General features: G+C 48.6%; 1 protein-coding gene across 1 annotated transcript in view; it reads right to left on the bottom strand.

The window, feature by feature from the left end:
• Positions 1 to 7,427, bottom strand: part of KLF12 (KLF transcription factor 12) — a 258,249-nt gene extending 250,822 nt beyond the window's left edge. Inside the window, exon 1 of the mRNA XM_087726921.1 lies at positions 7,327 to 7,427. The gene's annotated coding sequence lies outside the window, so the exon portion shown is untranslated. The remainder of the gene's footprint in view (positions 1 to 7,326) is intronic.
• Positions 7,428 to 18,907: the final 11,480 nt, after the last annotated feature.

An 18,907-nucleotide genomic window follows, 5' to 3' on the forward strand; every position in this document is an offset into this window, starting at 1 on the left:
GACCGTAACCGGAGACGCTTTCCAGTTCGTACTCGGCAGGTTGGCATTGAGGTGCCTCAAAAACATAGCAGGAAAAGATGCCGGGCTCTGCCTTTCTCTTTTGTCAAGACAAAGCTGTCGGAAAAGCAAAGTATGCTCTGTGCAAGATCAAGCACCCCCCCAAAAAAAATTCCCCAGAAGAGTGCCTTCTTCTGACCCCTCCCTTTGCTGTGCCGTAGAAAAAGGAATCTCAATCCATCATCTAGAGCCGTGATGGCGAACCTATAGCACATGTGCCCGAAGTGGCACACGGAGCCATGTCGCCTGGCCCACACAGCATTGCCCATTGCTCTTATGGGTTTCTGGTGCACATATGCACATAACCAGAGGACTCACATGCCAGCACGCATGTGCGTGCTGGAAACCAGAAGTTCATTTTCCGGCGTGCGCATGCCCTCTGGGCAGTTCCTCCTCTTCCTGGTCCCAGCCCATATGAGCACACACGAAGTGCTCTCTTTTTGGCCCTTGGTGCCGAAATGGTTCGCCATGACTGATCTAGAGGACTTTCCTCAAAGAGAACCAGGAGACTGTCTCCCCTGCAGGAAGAGGCGGTGATAAAGTCAACCTTTTCAATACAATATCCTTTTCTCGGCGAAAGGAAACTAAAGGGAAACCTTGCACAAGGGCCCTTCCGGGGGTCTACAGATGAATCAATTCAGTTGGGAAAACCGCCCGTTGATTTAAGATGCCAGGCCTCACTCCTCGCCTCGCCCGGCTCCACCTTCCCTTCCCTTTCCTTTCCCAGGTTTGGCAGCTGGACAAGCTTTCCCGATGAATAGCAGTGGCAGTTCCCTCTCTACTGGCTGACCTTCCTTTCTCAGCCATCACAGGAGCCCCTTTCTGGAACACCAACTCCCTCCTCCTCCTCCTTCCTCCTTCTCCCCCGTTCAGGTCTTTGGAGTGACACTTCCTGCCTACTTTGGGCCAACTGTTTTGATACCAGGCCCTGCAATTCATGGGAGAAGGAGATGGCTGTCACTGGGCCTTTGCAGAGAGCTCCGATCCGCCTTCCTTCCGTTTCCTGCCCCACCTCTGAATTTGTCCCTTCTTCCTTCCCCCCTCCTCTCCGCCCTCTTTCGCTTTTCTCCGCTCCAGCTTCGACCCAGACTAGATGTCTTCTTGCTCCTGTGGTTATGAATGCATGGTTTTTAAGAGATGCTTAATGTACCGTGTTTCCCCCCAAAAATAAGACAGGGTCTTATTTTCTTTTGAGCCCCCAAATAAATAGTTGGTCTTCTTTTCGGGGACGTCTTATTACTTTTGAGATGCAGGAGGCGGTGAGCGTGGTCACTTCACAGCTGCTGCTGTGTTGCAATATTTTCAGGGCAGGGCTCATTTTTAGGGGAGGGCTTATTTTAGCACATGCGCTCAAAAGCCCGATTGGGCTTATTATCCGGGGAGGTCTTATTTTCAGGGAAACGGGGGACCTGCCACAAAGAAGGCTGCCACAAAGAAGAGGGAGTCAAGCTATTCTCCAAAGCACCTGAAGGCAGGACAAGAAGCAATGGACGGAAACTAATCAAGGAGAGAAGCAACCTAGAACTAAGGAGAAATTTCCCGACAGTGAGAACAATCTGTGACCCGACAAAAGTGCGAATGTCATAAGCGCGCCGACAACACCGCGGCGCTAAAACCGCGATGTCAAAAGCGCGCCGACTGCTTATGTTATCTGGTTTGATGCTTAGTAACAGGTTCTCAGGTCTCCATTCAATGTTTGCCCCGGTAACCTCTTTTAACCATTTTTTAATCCTTTTCCAATATTTCGTGGCCTCAGTACAGGACCACCAAATATGGTAGAATGTGCCATCCTTTCTTCCGCATTTCCAACACAATGGAGATAACCCAGGAAACATCTTAGCTAATCTCGTTGGGGGGAAGTGCCACCTATAAACCATCTTGTATATGTTTTCTTTGAATGCAGTAGAAGTTGTAAGTTTAATGGTCTTACTCCATAGATCCCGCCATTTGCCCATTTCAATTTCATAACCTAGGTTTCTCTCCCATACTGTTAGAAGGCTTTTGTCCATCTCTTCATTAGTATCTTGGGAGGTCAAAAATTGGTAGATTTACTTTAAGGTAAGATTTACATTTAGGTTTAGGGTTAGGTTTAGGGTTAGGTTTAGGGTTAGGTTTAGGGTTAGGTTTAGGGTTAGGTTTAGGGTTAGGTTTAGGGTTAGGTTTAGGGTTACTTTACAGCGCGCTTCTGTCGGCACACTTTTGTCGGCGCGCTTTAGGGCTAATTAGTCGCTCATTTGTCGCGCGGTTTTGTCACCGCGCTTTAGACATCGTGGTTTAGTCAGGCGCGCTTTTGTTGTGCGCGCATTTGTGGTGGAACCAGAACAATCAATCAGTGGAACAATTTGTCTCCAGAAGTTGTGAATGGTTCAGCACGGGAAGGTTTTTAGAAGAGATTGGACAACAATTTCTTGAGGTTGGATTAGAAGACCTCCAAGGCCCCGTCTATTATTCTGTTACCTACTTTACATTCCAGGACACCAGTTGAAGAAAACTTACAGTCTCTATGGGGTCACCACTAAATTTCTACCATGTTTCCTACTGCACAAATCATTTTTTTTCAAGGTGGCTGAAACCTACTTTTAACCTCAAAGTGAGTAAATGCATAAATAAATAAAATTGCAATATATGTTAGATGCCACGAAGAGGAGGAAAGAGTGAAAAGAGAGTATTGGGAGATGAACATGGAGCTCACAGATGCTTCTGACATGGATAAATGCAACAAAACACTCCCTCGTAGCCCCAAATGTGCTTTTTTTTCCCCCTAAGAGGCAACTGGACTTTTTGTTTTTTCTTTGAAGACATTTCACTTCTCCACCAAGAAGATTCTTCAGCTCTAGTCCAGTTGCCTCTTGAAAAAAACACCTTTGGGACTACTATGACCTGGATGATTGAGAATCTCTATAGACACTCTCTCGAAATGAACCACACCCTAGCACTGGGGAAGAGTGGGGGGCTCACAGAAACAAAAGCAACCATCCCTGAAAAAGTTCTCTATCATCCCCCTTTTAATAGAGATCCCCTCAAAAAAGCAAGCTAGGATTTTCTGCAACCAAGTGACGCAATCCAACTCTAGACAGCCCTTCCCCAAAGTCCTCTCCAAACACCCAGTCAACCTCTGAAAAGAGGGGCACCAGTGATGAACATGCTTGGGGGATGATCTCAGTTCCAGAGGAACATTCAAGAGACAAGTAGGACCACAGACAGGAGGCTTTGGACTGCCTAGAACATATATGGCATCTTCAACTTGCCAAGAAGTCCATAAAAACTTGACATTTGCAAATCGGTCTTCTGTCAAGTTTTTATGGACTTCTTGGCAAAGTAAAGATGCCATGTTTGTTCTAGGACAGGAGCCAGCAACCTGCGGCTCTGGAGCTGCATGTGGCTCTTCCATCCCTCTGCTCTGGCTCCCTGTTGCCGATTGATAGGGTTTTTGGTTAGTACAGGTAGAGGAAAAAGGACGCCGCGCTAGAAGGAGACTCTATGATGGAGGAAGCAGACTTCCAGCTGGCTTCAGAATTGAACAGGAGGCTTCCGGTTAGGACCTTTGTGGCTCTTTGAGTGTTTAAGGTTGTCAATCCCTGTTCTAGGAGATTGTGGCAGTACAAAGCCGTGACCCGACAAAAGCGCTAACGTCAATAGCGCGCCGACAAAACCGCGGCGCTAAAACCGCGATGTCAAAAGCACGCCGACAACAGCGTGCCGACAACAGCATGCCGACAGAAGCGCGATTTAACTTAAGGTAAGGTTTAGGGTTAGGTTTAGGGTTAGGTTTAGGGTTAGGTTTAGGGTTAGGTTTAGGGTTAGGGTTAGGTTTAGGGTTAGGTTTAGGTTTAGGGTTAGGTTTAGGGTTACGTTACAGCGCGCTTCTGTCGGCGCGCTTTTGTCGGCGGGCTTCAGGGCTCATTCGTCGCTCATTCGTCGCGTGGTTTTGTCACCGCGGTTTAGTCAGGTGCGCTTTTGTTGTTCGCGCATTTGTGGTGGAATCGTACAAAGCCTCCTGTGGTCCTACTTGTCTCCTGAATGTTCCTATGGACCTGAGATCACTCACTTACTTTTTGGGGATCTCCCAGAATGCAAATCATCATTCCTCTGACACACACACACACACACACAAGAGAGATCTGATACCTTTTGAGCAAGACCAAAGGGTAAGGATGGGAGTTATGTAAAGACTTGTCCCAAGACACAAAGTGTTGTGGTTGTTAGTTGCGAAGTCATGTCTGACCCATCTCAACCCCATGGACAACGTTCCTCCAGGCCTTCCTATCCTCTACCATCCTTTGGAGTCCATTTAAGCTCATGCCTATGAGTGGGTGACTTCATCCAGCCACCTCATTCTCTGTCGTCCCCTTTTTCTTTTGCCCTCAATCTTTCCCAGCATGAGGCTCTTCTCCAGTGAGTCCATCCTTCTCATTAGATGGCCAAAGTACTTGAGTTTCCTCTTCAGGATCTGGCCTTCTAAAGAGTAGTCAGGGTTGATCTCCTCTAGGACTGACCGGTTTGATTGCCTTGCACTCCAAGGGACTCACAGGAGTCTTCTCCAGCACCAGAGTTCAAAGGCCTCCATTCTTTGGTGCTCAGCCTTCCTTATGGTCCAACTTTCACAGCCACACATTGGCAACTGGGAAAACCATCGCCTTGACTAGACGGACTTTTGTTGGCAGGGTGATGTCTCTGCTTTTTTAGCATGCTGTCTAGATTTGCCATGGCTTTAATAAACCTTAAATCCCAGGCTGATGTCCCCATTTAATGAAAGCCCAAGAGTGAATAGCTTTCACTGTTGCCAGAAGGGGGTGTCCCTTTTGTCCTGGGTTCCCCCAAAACGGGACAGCAGCATTCCCTGTCACCCCAAGACCCTTCCCTAAACACACACACACACACCACCTGAGTCCCCCTTGGCCCGGCCAGGAGACCGGCCACCTTTTCTCCTCCCGAAAAGCCAAGCCGGGGGTCCTAAGAAGCCCGGGCGGAGATGCTCTGCGTGACCTGAGAGCCAATTCGAGCGGCTCAACCTCTCCCTTCCCCACCCAGGAGCAGGAAAGGAAAGTGACATCATTGTGTTCGTGCAGGAGGCAGAGGGAGAAAGGCTGCTTTGCCGCTGCTGCTGCTGTTGAGGCTGTGCGTTCGCTCGCTCGCTCGCTTGCTCGCTCAGCCGCGGTGGGCTTTTTCGAGCTGTACCGAGAGAAGCGAAGAAGGGAGGGGAGGGGAGAGCGCAGGAAGGCTGCCTTACTTTGCCACGGATGACGACAGTATCTTCAGCCTCGCTGAGGACAGGCGCTTCCCCCTTTCCTAACCCAGCTCTCTCTCTCTCTACTTTCAGCAGACTTGAGGCTGGCGAAGCAAAGGCTGAATATTGACTTAAAAAAAAAACAACCAATTCCACGTCGGAGAAGCGGCTGCGTTCTCCCGGCCATCCCTTTAGTGACATGCGAGGGGGGAGGGGGACAGGGGAGGGGTTGTGCATGGGTGCGCACCACACACACACACACACACACACACACGCACGCACTTTGCTCGGCTGCTGCTCCTGTTTCATTTCAAGGCTCAGGAAGCGGTGCTCACATACCAGAGCCATATAAAGAAAGCTCTCGCCGCGAAGCTGCTACCTGCCAAGATCGGGGAGGGAGGGAGAGGCAGGCAGGGAGGGAGCGCCATGGAAACCGGCCTCTCGGTGCCCCTTGCTCGCCACATGTGACCCTGAAGCGGGGCCAATTTTCCAGCTCTCTCCCCGCCCCCCTTTCTCGGCTCCCGAGCCAATCCAAACAGCCTTTTGGCGCACCGAAGGGCCCCACTTTCGGGCGGAACAGGAGCACCGCGCCCCCCACCCCACTCCCTCCCACCCAGCCTGGCCAAAGGCTGCGGGGATGAAGGGGGGAGGGGGAGGAGAGAGGGGGACACATTCCTGCCAAAAGGGACCCTCCTTCCCGCTCTCTTCCTCCTTCCCTCTCTCTCCCTCCTTCCCTCCAGGTCGCGCAGCCCACCCATTCTCCTCCCACTCGAAAGCGGGACCAGCTTTCGGCTCACACAACCCCCAGGAGTGGAAGTTCGCGGGGCTTTTGAAGCCAGTCCCCGGGCTTGATTGGCACGTGTCCGCCAGGCTCCCGCCTGCCCCGACCCCCCGCGTGTCCATTCAATGCTTCGTGGGCGCGGAGGGGACCCCGCGAGCCACCCCCGAGGGGGCTTCGAGGGCCGTTTGGAGCAGCGTTTCTGGGGGTGTGTGTTCCCCCCCCCACTCATATGCGAGGAAAACTCGTCACGGCGCGCTTATCCAGCTTTAACGCATTCCGCCGGACTTTAAAAAGAAAAAAAAAGATATTTCGGAAGCCGACACCGCCAAGCTCCTCCATCGGCTGCAAACGCCTCGGTAATCGCGATTTAAAAAGCGGGTCGAACAATGCAAGTTTTGTTCGACGGGGAGGCGAGAGAGAGAAAGTCCCGCGGAGAGCACAAATCAAGCACGCTCTAGTTAAGCTTTTGCCCGAAAAAGCGCTTGGTTCGCCGATTTATCACTTCCCAGCTGAAAAGAAACCCACCCAAAAGAAAGTTGGCCAGAAAGTTCCTGCGCCAAGAGCCCCGCACGGAGGGGGACCTTTCTGCAAGCCAACTTCCCCCTCGGACCCCGTCTCGGACTCCCCCCTCTTCCGCTCGCGGCTCGACCCTGGCTGGCATTAACCCCGGCTCCCCCTTCCCCCAGCCAGAGGGACTTTCCGCCCTCACCCACCCACTGACCCACCTCCACCCCGCAGCCTGGGTCGGGCCGATCTCCCGCAAACTTCTCCCTTTGTCAACTCCTACTCCATCCACCGCCACCCACCCACCCCCAGCAGAAAGGAGGAGGAGGAGGAAGGGAAGGGAGGGGAGGGGGCTGGCAGAATCCCCTTGCAGGGCGAGCCAGGGGGGCAAGTGACAGCGTCGAGTCACGGGCAGCCGAGCCATCGTCCCCGGAGTGCAAGCGACCCCTCCCGAAAGACGCGCCCCACGCCCAGCCTATCTGCTCCCCGCTTGTGGGGGGGGGGGGGCTGAGCGGCTACTTCTGGCAGATGCGCCATAGGGCTGCCGACCCCCCTCCCTCCCGGGGCATCTCTCCCCCAAAACTGAGAAGCGGGGCTCCTGAGCTTGGCTTGGCCGCCAGCTGCAGCTGCTGAGCGCGGAGATGCCCCTTCCTCCAGCCTCCACTCAACCCTCCGACCCCCATCTGGCGTCCCAGCGCGGGACGGCCGGGGAAGGGGGGGTGCGCCCCCAAGGCGAGAAGACGCTGCAAAGACCGACCTGATCCGTTGCTGCTTCTTCTTCTGCTGCTGCTGCTGCCGCCGCCGCCGCCGCGGAGCCCAAGGACCCTCCGTCCCTCCAGGGTCCCTCTCCGCCCAGACTCTCTTCTCTTCTTCTTCCTCCTTCCTCCTCCTCCTCCTCCTCTCCGCCACACACCCGCTGCCCGCCAGACACAGACCCGCGCGCGCGCGCGTCCCCGCGCCGGGCGCCCTCCGCTCCTCTCGGCTAGCAGCTTCCCCGCCCGGCTGCTCGCTGACTCGCTCGCGTGCCCGCGCTTTCCTCCCCCCCTCCCCTCTCTGCTTTCCCTCCCTGGCGCGCGTTCGCTGCGGTTCTCGGGGAGGGGGCGAGGGGCGGGGACGGGCGGGGCTGCTTGGCTGCCTGGCTGGCTGGCCGGGGACTTTCGGGGGGCGGTGCGTCAGAAGAGCTCTGCCGGGCACAATGCGGCGCCTCCACCGCCTTTCCTGGCCGGGATGCCTTCGGGACAGGGTGGGAGGGGGGGCGCGGCTGCGGCAAGGGAGGGGGGGGGGGCTGCCGGCTCAGGTGGGCCGGGCTGCGCAGGGAGGAGGAGGAGGAGGCACCAACCCCACAAAAGCCCCCGGCCCGCCCAGCCTCTCAGAGCAGCGCCCCCCAGCCAATCCAGGGATGGCCGGAGCGCAGGGCAGCCAAGCAGCCAGCCCAGCCCAGGGGACCTGGGTGCCCAGCCCTGCCCAGCGGCGGGGAACCGGGTGCGCAAGCCAAGGTGGGGCCGGAGCAGTCGATGCTTCCCGGTCCGTAGGCGCCAGAGAAGGATTTCGGGTTTCCAGAGTCTGCATCCCCCGTGACACCTAAAAGGCTTCCGAAGCAGCCAAACCTCCCAGCACCCGCGGAAGCTTCACCTGCCGCCGGGCTGGGGACTGGCTTCCCCCGCGATGCCCGCCCCTGGGGAGGGTTGAGCTCCGTTGATCTGCCCTCCGGATAAGCGGGAGGAGGGCTTCCTGACCAGCAGCTCCGTCCTGAGTTGCCCTTCCTTGCGCTCAGTGGAAGTGCAGGAGAAGCCAAGAAGGTCCTTTGGGGACAGCTGCTCTGGAGGTCTACCTGGTCTTGCTCCTGGTGAGGATGCCCTGCCAAAGCTGTCAAGTCCCTTTGCCTCACAAGGGGATCCTGGAGAACATCCAGTCTTCCCCTTGAAAAAAAACCCCACATCCTCTTTCAATAGCAATAGTACTTAGACATATACTGCTTCAATCCTTTCCAGCCCTCTCTAAGCCTATAATAAGTCTATATTTTATTGCCTGAATTTGAGTGTTATCTTTTATTATCAACCATCTCCGAAACTACTTTTCTGAGCAATGTTATGCAACTGTACAAAACTATGAAAATAAATCTCCAAGTTGACATATTAATTCTACATAAATAATTCTGCCAGTGGTAAGGAAGGTATGGCCTGCCCATTTTTTCTGAGCTCTAACTCCTATCTGTCAACTATAGCAATAGCACTTAGACTTATATGCCACTTTCATTGTGCTTTATTTTATTTTATTTTATTTTATTTTATTTATTTTATTTTATTTTATTTTATTTTATTATTTTATTTTATTTTATTTTATTTTATTTATTTTATTTTATTTTATTTTATTTTATTATTTTATTTTATTTTATTTTATTTTATTTTATTTTATTTTATTATTTTATTTTATTTTATTTTATTTTATTTTATTTTATTTTATTTTATTTTATTTTATTTTATTTTATTTTATTTTATTTTATTTTATTTTATTATTTTATTTTATTTTATTTTATTTTATTTTATTTTATTTTATTTTATTTTATTTTATTTTATTTTATTTTATTTTATTTTATTTGTTTGTATGCCGCCCACTCTCAAGAGACTCAGGGCGGCTTACAAGTGAAAAAGGGAAGGGGAAGACATACAAAAACAAAACAACATTAAAAGGTCCACAACATTCACAACTTAGAATGGGGCTGGACAAAGTCAACAGCCCCAGGCCTGCCGGAACAGCCAGGTCTTGGTCGCATTGCGGAAGGCCGGAATGGTAGTAAGGGTCCGGATCTCAACGGGGAGATCGTTCCATAGGGCCGGAGCAGCTACAGAGAAGGCCCTCCCCCGGGGAGTCGCCAGCCGACTTTAGAACGCTCTCTAAGCGGTTTACAGAGTCAGCTTATTACCCCGATAATCTAAGCCCTTATTATGCCCACCTCGGAAGGATGGAAGGCTGAGTCAACCTGGAGCCTGGTGGTATTCGAACTGCCGAATTGCAGTCAGTGAGCAGAAGTGGCCTGCAGTACTGCAGTCTAACCACTGCGCCACCACGGCTCTTGGTAACTCTTCAACCACGGTTTCCACCCCCATTTGTTTCCCTTAACATTTTAGCAGAACTCTTGACTTACTGTTGTTTAAGGTGAGGGTCCCTAACCCCCTGGGCTGCGGCCCACAAATAGGCCGTGAGCTGTTCAGAACCAGGCCAGGGAAGCGGCAGGTGAGCGTGCATGCACATCACATATGCGCAAACAGTGTGTGAGCTTGTGCGTGTATACTGGTGGGAGTGCATGCCCGCCGTTCCCACGAATGGAGCTTGGTGTGTGCACTGGGTGCTGCTTCCGCAGAACGATTGCCTCTCTTCCCGCCCCCCCCTCCGATAAAAGGTAAAGGTCCCCCTCACACATATGTGCTATTCGTTCCCGACTCTAGGGGGCGGTGCTCAACTCCATTTCAAAGCCGAAGAACCAGTGCTGTCCGAAGGCATCTTCATGGTCATGTGGCCGGCATGACTAAATGCCCAAAATGCATGGAATGCTGTTACCGTCCCACCAAAGGTGGTACCTATTTTTCTACTTGCATTTTTACATGCTTTCGAACTGCTAGGTTGGCAGAAGCTGGGACAAGTAACGGGAGCTCACTCTGTTGCGCAGTGCTAGGGGTTTGAACTGCTGACATTTTGATCGGCAAGCTCAGCATCTTAGCTACTGAACCACCTAATCCCACCCTCAAAACATGTTGGTCCTCAAAGCCAGAAATGTTGAGGAACTCTGATTTAAAGTGTCTTTGCTCTGGTGCATTTTTTAAAAGCTTTTTCTCAACATCATAACTAGATGTTTTCTCCAAAGGCCTTTGAGGATCTGTAGGATTATTTTTTTGGGGGGTGGTGGCGCCCAGCATTGACTGCTTCGATGGGATCAGTGCTGAAAAGAGTTGAATGGCATGAAAAGTTTCTAGCCATTTTATCCATGCATCCGAACCGCCTGCTTTTTTTTCTCAATAGGTTCACAGTCAACTTGTCACCCCTATCTATCCGCTACCACCACCACCAGCATCTTCTTCTTCTTCTTCTTCTTCTTCTTCTTCTTCTTCTTCTTCTTCTTCTTCTTCTTCTTCTTCTTCTTCTTCTTCTTCTTCTTCATCATCATCATCATCATCATCATCATCATCATCATCATCATCATCATGTTAATCTTTGGTGAGATTCACAGCCTTTGGTGGCTGGTTGGTAGCTCAACAGCTCGAGTCCTAACCAAGGACCTAGGAACTATTAAGGTAACATGGGAGGATATAAGCTGTTCCAAGTAGGGTGGTTTTTTGTAGAATCAGAATGTTCAAGTCCGGTAAATTTAGAATTTCCAAATAGTGAGGTAGCCCTTTTAGGTATTGCTCCAAGGGCTCCAATTACAATCGGGACAACACTCGATTTCTTTTCCCACAGTCGCTCAACTTCAATTTGCAAGTCCCGGTACTTTGTGATTTTTTTCTTAATGCTTATCTTCAATTTGCACATAAATGATAAAATCTGCCCAGTTTTTTAATTACATTTCCAACATTTGCTAGACATATTTTTAAACATTTTAGCTAATTTAAAGGTAAAGGTAAAGATTCCCCTCGCGCTAGGGGTAGTATTCAGCAAGTTCTGACCAGTTCTGGAGAACCGGTAGAGGAAATTTTGAGTAGTTCACAGAACTGGTAATTACCACCTCTGGCTGGCCTCACCCCCATCTATTCTCTGGCTCCCGAGTCCCAGCTGATCAGGAGGGAATGGGGTTTTTGCAGTATCCTTCCCCTGGAGTGGGGAAGGAATGGAGATTTTGCAGTAACCTTCCCATGGAGTGGGGAAGGAATGGGGATTTTGCAGTATCCTTCCCCTGGAGTGGGGAAGGAATGGAGGTTTTGCAGTAACCTTCCCATGGAGTGGGGAAGGAATGGGGATTTTGCAGTATCCTTCCCCTGGAGTGGGGAAGGAATGGAGATTTTGCAGTATCCTTCCCCTGGAGTGGGGAAGGAATGGGGATTTTGCAGTATCCTTCCCCTGGAGTGGGGAAGGAATGTAGAGTTTACAGTATCCTTTCCCTGCCCCACCCACCAAGCCATGCCCACAGAACCGGTAGTAAAACATTTTTCAATCCCACCACTGTCTCGCACATATGTGCTAGTCATTCCCAACTCCAGGGGGTGGTGCTCATCTCTGTTACAAAGCCGAAGAACCAGAGCTGTCCGAAGATGTCTCCATGGTCATGTGGCCAGCATAATGACCAGACCCCAAGTCAGAATTTCTGCCCCCCCCTCTGACCCATACAAAAAGACCCCAAAGGGGGAGACTCTCTGCAGCAACACAAACATTCATTGCACATATCTGGCCTAGGGGCCATAGTTTGAGGACTCCTGATTTACGGCAATATAAAAATGCAAATAATTTTTCTGCGGGCCACCAAAATTTTCTTGTGGACCACCGACCACCAGTTGGTGACTACTGATCTGGAAGATTCCCTTAAACTCTCTCATCAAAGATAAGAATGTGAAGCATACTCCCTGGCAGATTTCTGGATGGGGACGGAAGGAACATTCCTTGGGTAAACTCATGCTAACTCTAGAGCTAAGTCATGGCCATGGCGTCCTCACACTAGGAGCTTGGAGAATGGTCTTCTCCAAGACCTCTGTCCCTACCACCAACATCTGCTGGTTCATTTGATGAATTGTAGAGATGGCCACGTTAAGGCCATCCCATAATATGATGACATTTTGCAAGGCTTCAGAGGAACACTATGCCTCTGGGGAAGGTTGAGGAGCACTTCTGACATTTTCAACCTATATTTTCAGCCTGAATGCCCAGGAAATGTCCCCTTGAGCAGCTGTCAAAGCTTTCTTTCAAGAGCTTTCTTTCTCCTAACCTCACAAACCAAACTATCCCTGTCTTATGAGCTCATCCATCTAGCTAGGACAGGAGCTTAACCCTTTCAACGACACACACCCAACAACAGCCCCAACGATTCCCTGGATGTTTTTTTTCTTTTCCTCTTGGGATTCAATCTTTTTATACTGCAACTTTTAACAGAATAACAGCATTGGAAGGGACCTTGTAGGTCATCTAGTCCAACTCCTTGCTCAAGGAGGAGACCCTACACCATTTCTGACAAATGGCAGTCTAATCTCTTCTTGAAAGCCTCCAATGTTGAAGCTCCCACAACTTCCCAAGGAAAGTTCTGTTGCAAGGGTGGTGGTACTGCAGGTTCACTCATGTGTGCATGTCACACATGCACACTGGATGTGTGCTGCATGGGCATGCAACAATAGAAATTGTTCCACGCATGCGCAGAACTAAAAAACAAGATGGCAGCACCAATGGCACTGACCGGGGACCCGGTTTGGAGGTTCCTGCATATCCCAGAAGAGGAATAAAAGTGGAAATAAATAAAGAGAGTGCACAGGTAGTCCTTGACCTCTTATAACTCCAATCAAGTTCAACATTTTCTAAATGAGTTTTGCCCCATTTTACGACCTTTCTTGCCGCTGTTGTTAAGTGAATCATTGCAGTTGATAAGCTAGTAACACGGTTGTTAACTGAACGTGTCTTCCCCCTTGATTTGCTTGTCAAAGGTTGCAGAAGGGGATCATATGACTTTGGGACACAGCAACGGTCTTAAGTATGAACCAGCTACCTGGTATCCATAAGAGCCAAGGTGGCGCAGTGGTTAGGGTGCAGTACTGCAGGCCACTTCAGCTGACTGTTATCTGCAGTTCGGCTGTTCAAATCTCACCGGCTCAAGGTTGACTCAGCCTTCCATCCTTCCGAGGTGGGTGAAATGAGGACCCGGACTGTGGGGGCGATATGCTGACTCTGTAAACCGCTTAGAGAGGGCTGAAAGCCCTATGAAGCGGTATATAAGTCTAACTGCTATTGCTATTGCTATAATTTGATCACACGATCGTTGTAGGGATGCCTCAAAGGTTGCAAGTTTGAAAAAGAATATGGTGGTAAGTCACTTTGTTCAGTGCCGTTGTAACTTTGAGTGGTCACTAAATGAACTGTTGTTGTAAGTTGAGGATTGCCTGTACTCAAATTTGCAGAAAGTGTCAGGCTTCATTTCATCCCATGTAGAGGAAGGTTCAGTTTCTCTTAGGACAGAGGTGGGGAAACGATGCTCCCTTTATGACTTGTGGACTTCAACCTCCAGAATTCCTGAACCAGTATGGCTGGCTCAGGAATTCTGGGAGTTGAAGTCCACAAGTCATAAAAGGGCCATCCTTTCCGCATGCTTGTCTTAGGGCTTACATTGAAAACTACTAAACCTTTGGTATGATGACCAAACTTTTGACCAACTTTGACCAGTTGGATTCTAGAGTAGTAAGAAACAGAGGAAAATAATAATAATTAAACAACTAGCACATTAATCCAAGTTTAACAGATTAACAGAGTTGGAAGGGACTTTTTAGGACATCTAGTCAACCTCCCACCCAAGCAGACCTTACATCGTTTTTGACAGATGGAAATCCAGTCTCTTCTTGAAAACCTCCAGTGATGAAGCTCCCACAACTTCCGAAGACAAGCTGTTCTGTTGGTTGACAGTTCTCATTGTCAGAAAAATTCTCCTTATTTCCAAGTTGACTCTCTCCTTGTTTAGTTTCCATCCATTGTTTCTTGTCTGGCCTCCAGGTGCTTTGGAAAATAGACCGAACCCCTCCTCTCTGTGGCAGCCCCTCAAATATTGGAAGACTGTTACCATGTCTCCCCTGGTCCTTCTCTTCACTAGACTAGCCATGCCCAGTACCTGTAACCCTTTGTGGGAAGTTATCATCCAGCCCTCTCCCAAAAAAATGAAATATCCTAGGAAATATTGAAAAGGCAGAATATTTCTCTGGATATGAAAAGAAAGAAACATGTTTTAAAAGACAGAATAGTTGCCTGTAGCTTCCTGCCCATCCCCACTCTTAATGGGCCATTAAGGCCAAGCTAGTCCATTTTACATTATAAAGACTTCTCCACTGCAGCTGCAGGGGGAAAGGATTAAGAAACTTTACCCAACTGACCACATGGCATCTGAGAATTCATCCGTACCTGGATTCAAAACACAGCCTAGAGAGTAGCCCCTGCATGGCCGATGGGAGTCTGACAACCAATCAGAATACATTTCTTACACAGGAACAGGAAACAGAGAGGTGGGACTGAACAGGTTATAAAAAGCCCAGCAAGCCCCTCCCTCAGCCCTTCTCTTCTTCTCCACCAACATTGAAGCATGTGATCACCTTTTCTGTTCAGGGCTTAAGCCATGTGGTCCTGTCCATCAACAAACCATCTTTCCAAGCAGCCTCCATGTCTCCAGTGTCTTTTCCCCACTTGGAGCTGAACCCAGAAGGACATTTCTTTCTTCACCTTCATCATATGTTTTAGTCTCCAGTCCCCTAATTGTCTTTGTTGTTCTTCTCTGCACTTTTTCTAGAGTCTCAACATCTTCATCATGTTGAAAATATGGCATGCAGGTGAGGCTCATTGCTTGGATAGGAAAATCAAGATGTTGTTTAATGAGTTAAGCCAGTTGCAGCCTCCTCCTGCCTGAGGAAAGAGAACAGGTAAGATAGTTAACCCATGGGGAATAATCTGTGCCTCCTGCCTTCACACCTCATGATAATGACGGCGATGGTAGGGATGTGAAGAGTAAATGGAGTGTAGCCAGAGAGCAGCTGTGTTCTGGTCAATTCCAGCTGTTAAGGGAGTCCTGTGAAAACCGCCACAGCGGGGCTCTGAATTGGGTTGTGTGCTGAATGGGTCCCCAGTGAAAGCATGGCTGTGCATATGGCAGGAAGTCATATATGCCCTCTGCCCTCGCTTCTGGCACATTAGAAACTGCTGGCACTTAATATGCTCGCCCTGTCTGTGATCGTTCAAAGGAAACTTACAAACATCAAGGTTGGGAGGAGCTATCTGTATTCAAGATGGACAGTAAGATAGATGATAGATAGATAGATAGATAGATAGATAGATAGATAGATAGATAGATAGATAGATAGATAGATAGATAGATAGATGGATGGATGATAGGTAAGTAGGTAGGTAGGTAGGTAGGTAGGTAGGTAGGTATAGATAGATAGATAGATAGATAGATAGATAGATAGATAGATAGATAGAGAGAGAGAGAGAGAGAGAGAGAGAGAGAGAGAATAGGATAGGATAGGATAGGATAGACAGACAGAGAGAGGCAGGCAGGCAGGCAGGCAGACAGAGATAGATAGAGACAGATAGACAGGTAGAAAGTTAGAAAGACAGATAGACAGACAGACAGACAGACAGGGAAACATCCAGACATAGACAGATAGACAGGTGATAGATAGATAGATAGATAGATAGATAGATAGATAGATAGATAGATAGATAGATAGATAGATAGATAGATAGATAGATAGATAGATACGTAGGTAGGTAGGTAGGTAGGTAGGTAGGTAGGTAGGTAGGTAGGTAGGTAGGTAGGGTAGGGTAGGGTAGGGTAGGATAGGATAGGATAGGATAGGATAGACAGACAGAGGCAGGCAGGCAGGCAGGCAGACAGACAGAGATAGATAGATAGAGACAGATAGGGGACGATGGCTTAGCTGAGAACTGAAAGTGAAACTGCTTGTGTTTTGCTTGTATTTACTGCTTCCTTGGAAAACCTGCTTTTGGTAATGTATTGTATATTATTATTTTGAATCCTGATGAATCAGTTACTGTGCTTTCTGAATGTGATGGCTGCTGCAAACTCTGACCAGCCAGGTCAGCTTCAGCACTTATTGCAGCCCGATTCAGCACAGCTGATTGACCGGTGGATCGGACTGCCGGAATACCTCCAATCAGCTGTTCCAGGCTGCAGGGATTGCCACAGACCATCACTGCCTCCATGTCTCGTGTTTTTGACCTCTGTTGCAAGGGTGAAATGCTACCAGTTCGGCCCGGTTCACCCGAACCAATAGTAAAAAATACTACCAGTAGTAAAAAATACTTTACAAAGTTAAAAAAAAAGTTTAGATGATGGCACATCGCACAGTTGATCTTAGGAACTTATTTTTATAAGCATTTTTTTTACTACAGGTTCTCCAAAACGGGGGTCGGGGTTGCTGAGAAAGAAAGAAAGAAAGCAAGAAAGAAAGCAAGAAAGAAAGAAAGAAAGAAAGAAAGAAAGAAAGAAAGAAAGAAGAAAGAAAGAAAGAAAGAAAGAAAGAAAGAAGAAAGAAAGAAAGAAAGAAAGAAAGAAACAAAAAGAGAAAGAAAGAAAGAAACAAAGAAACAAAAAGAGAAAGAAAGAAAGAAAGAAAGAAAGAAAGGGAGGGAGGGAGGGAAAAAGGAGAGGAAGGAAAAACTTCCTGGCACTAGACGCAGCTTCAGAGGGTAATCCAGGACTGGAAGGTACCTGGAGGTCATCTAGTCCAATCCTGCTCCAGCAGGACATTGTTAAAGTGAGTTTCTGTCATTTGATCCCCCAGTTACATGACTACATAGCCACGCCCACCCAGTAACATGACCCCCCCACCAAACCATGCCCACCAAGCCACGCCCACAGAACCGGTAGTTAAAGATTTCACCACTGCTCTGGTGGGGGTGGGTGGAGTTATATTCGGTGTATAAGACGCACCCAAATTTGCATCCTCTGGTTTTTTTTGGGGGGGGGGTGGAAGGTGCAACCTCTCCTTTAAAAAATACGGTACTTCCTCGGCTCTGCAGATACTTTCCATCACTGCCAGTATTTTTTGAGGAGAAAACATGGGATTGGCTTGGCCAACCTGTTGCCCTGGTGATGCTCTCTTGCATGGCTGGAGCACATTCCCAGTCTCCGGGGGGAGGGGGGGCTCCAGTTCAGTGGTCAGGTACATGCTTTGCATTCAAGAAGAGATGGAGTCAATCGCGGCATTTTGAGCTAGGAAGAATGAAGAGGGAGGAGGTTGAAAAGATTGCAAAGATGCTGCCAGTCAATATTGCACGTTTAGGAGTTGATGGGAAAGATTCCTAGGCTTTGGCCCAGGTCACTTCCCCGTCTCTCAAACACCCCTCCGAGTAAACCGAAGGTTAATCAATTTCAAATGACAGCAAGACGTCAAGCCGTAAACGTTGTACTTACCTTTGGTGCAAAAAATTATTTTCACTGTCTTAGTGCTTGCTGTTGCCAAGTCAAAGGTTCCCATGCTGTACATGATTATTGGAGAGGTCACTCTGGGAAACACTGAGGGATTCCCACCCCCCCTCAAGTAAATGCGTTGGTCTAAGCTTCCACAGATAACAAGAAATATGTGCAGGACAGTGGTGGGATTCAAATAATTTAACAACCGGTTCTCTGCCCTAATGACCAGCTGGGTAGGTGGGGCTCGGTGGTCATGTGACTGGGTGGGCGTGGCCAACTCAAGGTCACTCAGGTCGATGGGCACTTTGTCTTAGCTGTTACAATGCAATAAGGGTTAACCGGAGAGGCAGTTTCTGTAAGCAGGGCAATAAAGATCAGGCTAGAAACAACACCAGAATGTTTCCTTCCTGCCTTCCTTACAGGATTAGCCCAGCCAAGTGGAAAAAACCAAAATGAGATTTCTTCCAACAACCGGTTCTCCGAACTGCTTAGAAAGTTAACAAGCGGTTCTCCTGAATAGGTGCGAGCTGGCTGAATCCCACCACTGGTACAGGTAGTCCTTATTGCCACATCTGTTAAGGGAATCATTGCTAAATTAATCGCACAGTTGTTACCTGAATCTGGCTTCCCCATTGACTCTGCTTGTCAGAATATCGCAAAAGATGATGAGATGAGAAGAGAAAGAGGAAGGGAAAGAGGAAGAGCAGAGAAAGAAGAGGAAAGGAGCCAAGAACAGAAGAGAAAGAAGAGAAGAGAGATGAGAAGAGAGAAGCAGAAAAGAGAAAGAAGAGATAAGAGGAGATAAAAGAGGAGAGGAGAGGAGAGGAAAGAGAAGAAGAGGAGAGAAGAGAAGAGACAAAGACAGATGAGAAGAGAGAAGGAGAGAAGGGAAAATGAAGAGAAAAGAGAGAAGAGAAGGCAAAGAAGAGGAGAGGAGAAAGAAGAGAAGGGAAAGAAGAGAGAAGAGAAGAGAAAGAAGAGAAGAGGAAGAAGAGAGAAGAGAAAGAAGAGAAGAGAAAGAAGAGAGAAGAGAGAAGAAGAGAAGAAGAGAAGAGAAAACTTTTATTGTTATGTTTCACTATGAGAACACTGGTCCACATTAAAAATGAAATTTCGTTGCCTGCTCTCAAAAGGAAGTATATATCAACCCATACACATATATGACACACACCAGTGGTGGGTTCTTGCCAGTTCTAACCTCTTCTATAGAAGAGGTTCCACAAATCTACAGTGC

Source organism: Thamnophis sirtalis, unplaced genomic scaffold (assembly GCF_051295495.1).
Source record: "Thamnophis sirtalis isolate CommonGarterSnake01/CBP01778 unplaced genomic scaffold, rThaSir2_p1.2 scaffold_12, whole genome shotgun sequence".
NCBI lineage: Eukaryota > Metazoa > Chordata > Lepidosauria > Squamata > Natricidae > Thamnophis > Thamnophis sirtalis.